The sequence below is a fragment of the Petaurus breviceps genome, unplaced genomic scaffold (assembly GCF_028583685.1).
Source record: "Petaurus breviceps papuanus isolate PSGF00001 unplaced genomic scaffold, PetGlider_PUasm1.0 128, whole genome shotgun sequence".
In the NCBI taxonomy this organism is placed as follows: domain Eukaryota; kingdom Metazoa; phylum Chordata; class Mammalia; order Diprotodontia; family Petauridae; genus Petaurus; species Petaurus breviceps.
This window is the reverse complement of record NW_027185664.1, coordinates 9,392,897-9,400,033: the sequence shown is the minus strand read 5'-3', so window position 1 is coordinate 9,400,033 and position 7,137 is coordinate 9,392,897. Positions and strand designations below refer to the sequence as shown.

The window sequence follows — 7,137 nt, the reverse complement described above, 5'->3', positions numbered from 1 at the left end:
TTCTAAGTTGGAAATTTTTTTTCTGACAGCCGGAAGTACTTTGTGTATAGCCCCTGAGGCCATGTGAGCCATGGAATCCATTCCATTCCATTCACCTCCTTGTGGCAATTCATATCATGCACTTTTGTTGTTAAATCATTTCAGGCCTGTCCTCTTCTGGACCTCTTTTGGGGTTTTCTTGGCAAAGACACTAGAGTGGTTTGTAATTGCCTTCTCCACCTCATTTTAAAGATGGGGAAACTGAGGCAAACTGGTTTAAGCATGTACCCTTTGGTATAAAACATGGATTTCCTGACTCTTGAGGAATTATTACAGGAGAGTCTCAAACATGTTGGACAGGGTGCACAAGCTAGTGTCTGAGGCCAGATTTGAACTCAGGGAGATGAGTCTTCCTGATTCCAGGTCCAGCATTATCTCCACTGTGCCACCATCTACTTAGGCCTGGACAAGAATCACTGAATTTCAGATGGTTCCTTGTAACACTTTTGACTACTTTTAGAAGTATGGAATAATTTAGGCCTTTGGCCTTGGTAGAGTGAAAATGAGTTTGGACTATATAGTCAAAAGATCTGGGTTCAAATTATGCCTTATACTTCTTGTGTGGCCTTGGGCAAGTCACTTAACTTTCCCAGGTCTCAGTTTCCTCATCTGTAAAAATCACAAGTTAGACGACATAGTCACTGAGTTCTTGTTCTATGATCCTTCAGAAGGACAATTCACAAATAAGAAAAGTCAAAAGACATGGATTTTTAGTCTTGATCATGTAATTTTAATCATTAACTTTGAACAGGCTATTTCACTTTTCTGGGTCTCAAAGTCATCCAGAAAATGAGGTTCTTATATTTTTAAGACCCCTTTCAGCCCTTCTGTGATTATCTTAACTTAAATGAAACATGGTATAAAATTGCTTTTTTAGACCCCTTCCTATAGGGAAGACTTGGTTCAAAGATTTCAGGTGCAAAATGTTCTGACTTTTTTGAATGTTCTTTCTTTTGCCACTTTTAAAATCTTTATTATTATAATATTTTTCACGAGCTTCTACATATATTGAACTTATTCAGGCAAATTTCCTTCTCTTTGAAAAGACAGCAGTCATAGTTATAATATGGACTTTTAAACAGGTTAAAATGGTTATTTTATTGTAGGGAATGTTGACATGTGTGTCCAAGCACTGTTCTCCCTTTTGGGTAGGGATTATGAAATGAGATATGATACTAAAAGACTAAATATTTGTGGCTCTTATATATGTATATTATATAGAGAGAGATATATAATAGATATTTAAAATACACAGTAAAAACATAAGAACATCTCAAATCATATAGAAAGTAAACTCAAGCAAAATCTTTGGAAATTTCATGAAATTTAAATATATGCAAACAATCCAGCCAAAAAAAAAATATTTCCCAACATTTCGCTATGGAGGGCAGTTCACATGTGAAGCAACTAGCATCATAACACTTTCCTTCAGGTAAACTACAGTCACTAAACCTCATTAGTAATAACACCAGAGTGATAAGTGAGCAGTTCCAGAGTACCATATACTCCATTAGACAACAGTCAATGAGTCTCTTCTGCCATGGGCTTTCTTGTACATTGCACGCATTTCATAACATTTCTACAATGCAATGCAGAAACAGCCTCCAATCTTGGCAAAGTGGAGTTGATGTCCATTCTACAAAAATTTTACTCACAGTACATAACACTGGATCATCTTATGATCTGTACAATGTTTCCTTTGATAATAGGTGACGCAAATCAGTTTGTACAAGTTAGAAAACCATCTGGTTGCTTACATCTGGATTAATAACCTCCAACAAGGCCAACCAGAAGTCATGGGTCACTGTTTTTGTGTGTGTGTTTTGTGTTTGTTTTGTATTTAGAAGGCATAAACACAATATAATGGTGTGGTTCACAATATCCAACTTCTAATGAAGAGTTTAAAAAAAAAAAAAAGAAATCATTCATCTTATAAGATTTAGCAGAGGTCTTGCCAAACAGCCAACCACCTGATGCCATAGTGTTAAACTTAGTTGAAATAGCACCCCCTCCCTGCAGCACAATGGACAGCAGCTCTTCCAAAGCATAGCTTCAACTTTATGGGCACAGTAATTCTATTCCTTCACTTCAATTAGTTAATCCTCTAGCCAGGTTTCTTTGTGTTTTGCATGCATCTGGTTCCATTTTCTTTAAGGGCCTCTCTTCCTTGGTCAAGCATGAGCCTTGCCTTGCCATTTGTTTTTGTGATTTTTGTTTTTGTTAAGTGGTCAATGGCTCCAACACTTGGAAAATGAAAAATATAGATGCAGTTTTGCTTACAGAAGAGAATTGTAGCTATATGGACAATGTCAAATGAAATGAAACAAGTGTCAGAAACAGTTTATAAAAATGGCACATTTATTGCTACAGAACGGTCATGTACATGACTTCATCGAATAACTACAGATGAGAAACAGGTAATGGCCTACACCAAGCTGGGTTTATTTTGTCTTGAAGGAACTCCAGCACACAACCTGTTTGGACACTTCTACAAATCAGAAATAACACCAAAAACATGAAAAAATCGAGGCACTCAGCCACACATTGAAAACAAGGTGTAACTGTTATATATATATATTTTTTGAAATGTTTTCCCTTTTTTTCTTTTTTTTTAAACAATTTTTTTTTACTGCTGCAGCTATGTGTACAGTCGCAAAAAATTTCCCCGCTGCGACCTACAACTAAAAAAAAAAAAAAAGCTACCATACAGTTTCATCTCAGTAACACATGGTAAAATAACATCTTTTAAATAGTAAAATAAAGTAACAAACTTTTACTCAGAATGATTCCAAAAATCTACAAAGAAGAAATATTCAGAATCTGACAATTTTTTTTTGTAATATTCATGGTATAAAAGGATTGCTCCTGCGAAAAATAAGCCAAATATATTTTTTATTTTTAAATTTAGTTTTTTTCCTACTAGGGTGTACTACAGTCTATTTTATAGCAAAAAGAGCACTAGACAAACAAAGCTTTATAACAAAAAGCCAGGCACTGATACATGGTAAATCTCTGCTTTTTTTTTTTCTTATCTTCACTTAATTGCATCACAAGTAACAAGAATGAAAAAGGCCACAGTTCATATATTTTCACCATTACATATGTCTATAATACTTGAAATGAGTATGGTCAAACCAGCACTGCACAAAGATGAATCAGCTTCAAGTCCCATGAGAAAGAATGTGTCTTTAAAGAAAAATGAAAGAAATCAAAACAAAACATAAAGAGGCCCAAAGGCCTTGGTACCCAATCGTCTTGGAATTCATCCTATTCCATTTTAACTTTGACATTTTTTTTAATCCCAGTCAGCCAGCAGACTTTGTGTGTGTGTGTTGGGTTTTTGTGTGTGTGTGTGTGCTTGTTTATGCTGAAATTGTTTCATTCCTGACTCATTTGGACGCAGATGCTGTACTGCCTGTTGGATGCAAAGATGAAAACTCTTCTTTTACCCAATTATTAGCTTGTCCTCTACCCTCCATCCCTTACCTCCCTTCCCACACACCCTTGCAACAAAATAAAGATACATTCACACAAACACACACACACACACACACACTAAAAAAAAAAAGGAAATCGGAAGACTGAATCAGACCAAGTTGCATCACTGGTAGGACTGACAGTTGTATAAACATTAGTGTTCCTTGAAGTTACACAGAAGACAAATGGTAAAATTTTCTAGATGAACAGATCCCTATTCTGCATATTCATAAATTACTTGAATGTGGAGGTGGATCAAGCGTTCCAAGTTGCTTTTGAAGTCCATGTTTTTTAAACATTTCCTCTGTCTTGGTATCATCATATATAATGTAGTATGGACCCTCATGAGACTTTATACTTTTTTTTTTTGCTTCTTCAGCTAAATTTCATCCACAAATCCAGTATAGATACCAATGGTTCACCAGGGCTTAACTAATTAAAATCAAACAAAAAATCAACGCAACAAAAACGCCCACTTTCCCCTTAAACTTTTTAATGTGGGTACATCGAGAATAATAAGTATTGGTGCAGATCATATTTCTCCGCAGAGCTGAAAGCAATGAGGTGGATTCTGGTCATTTTGAAAAAACCTTTTTTTCATTTATTTCCAAAGGAAATTCAACTATAAAGGTGCTGCATTACAGAGCAATGAAAATATCAAAGCTGGTTTAATAATGGATTGCAGCTCTTAGTTCAAGTGAGAACAAAATATAAAGCACCAATTTCTTTAAAAGAAAATCAAATGACTACGATTTAATTTTTTTGTTTTGTTCACAGATTTGAAAAAACTTTTAATTCAGCTTTATAAAGCACCTTATGATAACATTGATCAAGAGTGCATTTCTTAAAATGTGCATAAATCGAAGGAGTATTTCCAGTTTCCTAAAGAGTAAACACTGTATTTTGTAGTGTACACTTCTCCTGAATGTGATCAAATGGCATATGTGTTTCTGATATAAAATTGTTCTTGGGGTACCAGCCTTGGTGGACTATAAAGTATGAGTGTAGAATGACCTAAGGGTACAATGAATGGCACCTTGAATATTCTAAGGAACCAAGAACACAATGGTTCCAATCATTTGGAGGGTGAACTTTCTTCTTCTATAGCCTTCTCACAAACCAGACTAAAATTTTTCCCCCATACAGGCTATTGAATGGTAAACCTAAATGGAACTTTTCATAGAGGTTGAGTCTTGTTATTTTCCTAAGTTTTTAATCCACCTCCACATTTTAGGAACTTATCAACAAATCAAAGCATTTTAGTTTTACCTCTACTGAACATATTTACAGTTTCCAACATACACACAGCTAATCAAAATGCTAATGGGTGTATAAAGGTGACCACGTGGTAACTCTCTTATTTGTTCTTCACGTTTTCAGAAATGATCATAAAATTCAGATTCTTGTATCTCACTATTTCATTTAAATGAGACTTTTTTCAATCACACAGATTTTTTAAAACAAAAACTGATACAACGTATTAAAACACATAATAACAAGAGTCTACATGTAAAAATATAACTTTTACATACACAATTTCAAAATAATGATACGTTTGCCATTTGTTGCATAAAATTTACAAATGTCTTTTTCATTACTATATAACTGGCAAAACAGGAGAACAGATGGAACATTCAGACCATTTTGATGGATGTATGGCATTTACTCAGTGCTGATAGGTGGAAAATCTACTTGAACAGGGAGTTTTTTTTTTCTTTTTTTAAATACATGCCAAGTTTGTGTGGCTGTAAAAATAGAAACTAGAATTAGAGACAAAAGGATGCTGACAAATACTTAGCTAGGAGCACTACCTGTTAACTGTACTGTACACCAAAGTCAATCATTATAAGATTCACTATGGAAGGTGGTGCGATCGTGCCCAGACTTCGAAGCTAGTTATCTGATGAGTTGCTGTGCCACATAGCTTGATCTATGTTACTATCAAATATGTTAAGTATAAACTTCATTCATACTGGCCAGAGAAATACTGTACTACCCCTCCTTAAGAAAGTGCAACTTAATGCTTTAGGACTTATAAGGCTTGTTATAATGCTGCATGATGATTGGATATTGGCATTTTTCAAACTAAGGAGGAGGCAGAGGAAAGGGGGTCTACACTCTAGTAAACCCGCTTAGAAAGAAAAAAAAATTAAAAAAAGTTAAAAAAAGAAAGAAAACCAATCATATCTATCACACTACTTGCAATTTTCTGATTTGATGTTTATTTTTTTTTTCTTCGAAAATCTGACCATGTATTCAGAAACGCCTCACTGCACACTACTTAGGCTACACATGTAGGTAACACTTTAATCGTTTAAAATCACAGCCACTTTGATTATGTTATGTTTCTGATGATATAAACATTGGAAGGCACAGTGGTAACATTGTAGCATTCTAACCTTGTACCTCTGAAAATCCCAGAATAGGGTCACAAGAGCAACATTACTATTCCGACAAATTCATTTTGCCACGTCTTGGTAATGCTGCTTGTAATATCTACACATGATGTGACTTTTAAGTCCTGTGTTCCCAAAAGACTGGAGAAACAACTTTCTACTTATTTATGAATGAGAAGCAACATCAGGGTCAGCATTTCATCCTGTACTCCCCCTCCAGAGACAGAGTTGGCACTACAGGTTACAATAACAAACCAGGGGAGAGGGACAGAAATAAGACAAAAAAATCCGTATTTACAGTAAAATCTTTTTTTTTTTAAAAAAGTTAATCAGTACTATTTTTTTACAGGAGAAAAAAGTCTGAAACAAATGAACAAAAGCTTACCATATTCACTAAATTTTTAATATATATTTATATATATTTATATATATATATTTGTCATAGGTCTATAAGATCCATCTGTTCCTCCTACCCTAAGGAATGGCTAATGTCATCACTTCATTTTCATTAGGACGTTTGCTGGTTTTGTAACTAGGGCAGCAAAGCTCCCCCTTCAATATCCAGTAAGTATAAACACTAGCTGACTACAACACCAACAAAAACGTTCATGTAGTTTTCTTCAGAAGTACACTTTTTCATTATTGCAAGTTTACAATTTTTAAATTAAATATTTTTTTCAGACTTACAAATTAATTATATTTTTTTTTTCCAAAAGAAGTTTAGGCACAAATGCATTGTTCCACAGTGTGGAGAAGATTGCCATTCAGTCTCTGGGCTGCGTGCCACAGCTCGCAACATTCTGCTTTAAACATTCTGAATGATATGTTAAAGAGAGTTGTCCCTCAAGTTGCACTTTTTTTTGTTTTTTGTTTTTTGATAATCGGGAATGCTGAAATCTCTTGCGTCTGTGATTCATAACTACTCAGACTTGTCTTATATTACAAAAAAGGGGGATTAAGGAGAAGTGTTTATGTGGGTTTAAGATAATACAGCTGTTAAGGAAGTGGTCTCTTGTTTTAATGAAGAAATGTGGCAACTTGGACCTGTGAAAGAAGTGAAAGAAAAAAAAAAGGAAAAAAAATAAACAGATTTTAGTAGGGTTTTTTTTTTTTTTGGATGAGCATTTCAGAATCATTTTCTAAACCAAATCTGGGAGAGGTCTCAATTAAAGCTTATTTTAAAAAAAAAGTCTGATGACTTACATCTAGAATGATGTCTACAATG

The 7,137-nt window shown here is 34.5% G+C and overlaps 1 protein-coding gene across 14 annotated transcripts in view; it reads right to left on the bottom strand.

Moving 5' to 3' along the window:
- Positions 1-2,379: 2,379 nt before the first annotated feature.
- The window catches only part of LOC138171996 (transcription factor 4), a 450,737-nt gene continuing 445,979 nt past the window's right edge, over positions 2,380-7,137 (bottom strand). For all 14 annotated transcript variants that reach the window (XM_069101609.1, XM_069101625.1, XM_069101630.1 and 11 more), the window contains one exon: positions 2,380-6,956. The gene's annotated coding sequence lies outside the window, so the exon portion shown is untranslated. The remainder of the gene's footprint in view (positions 6,957-7,137) is intronic.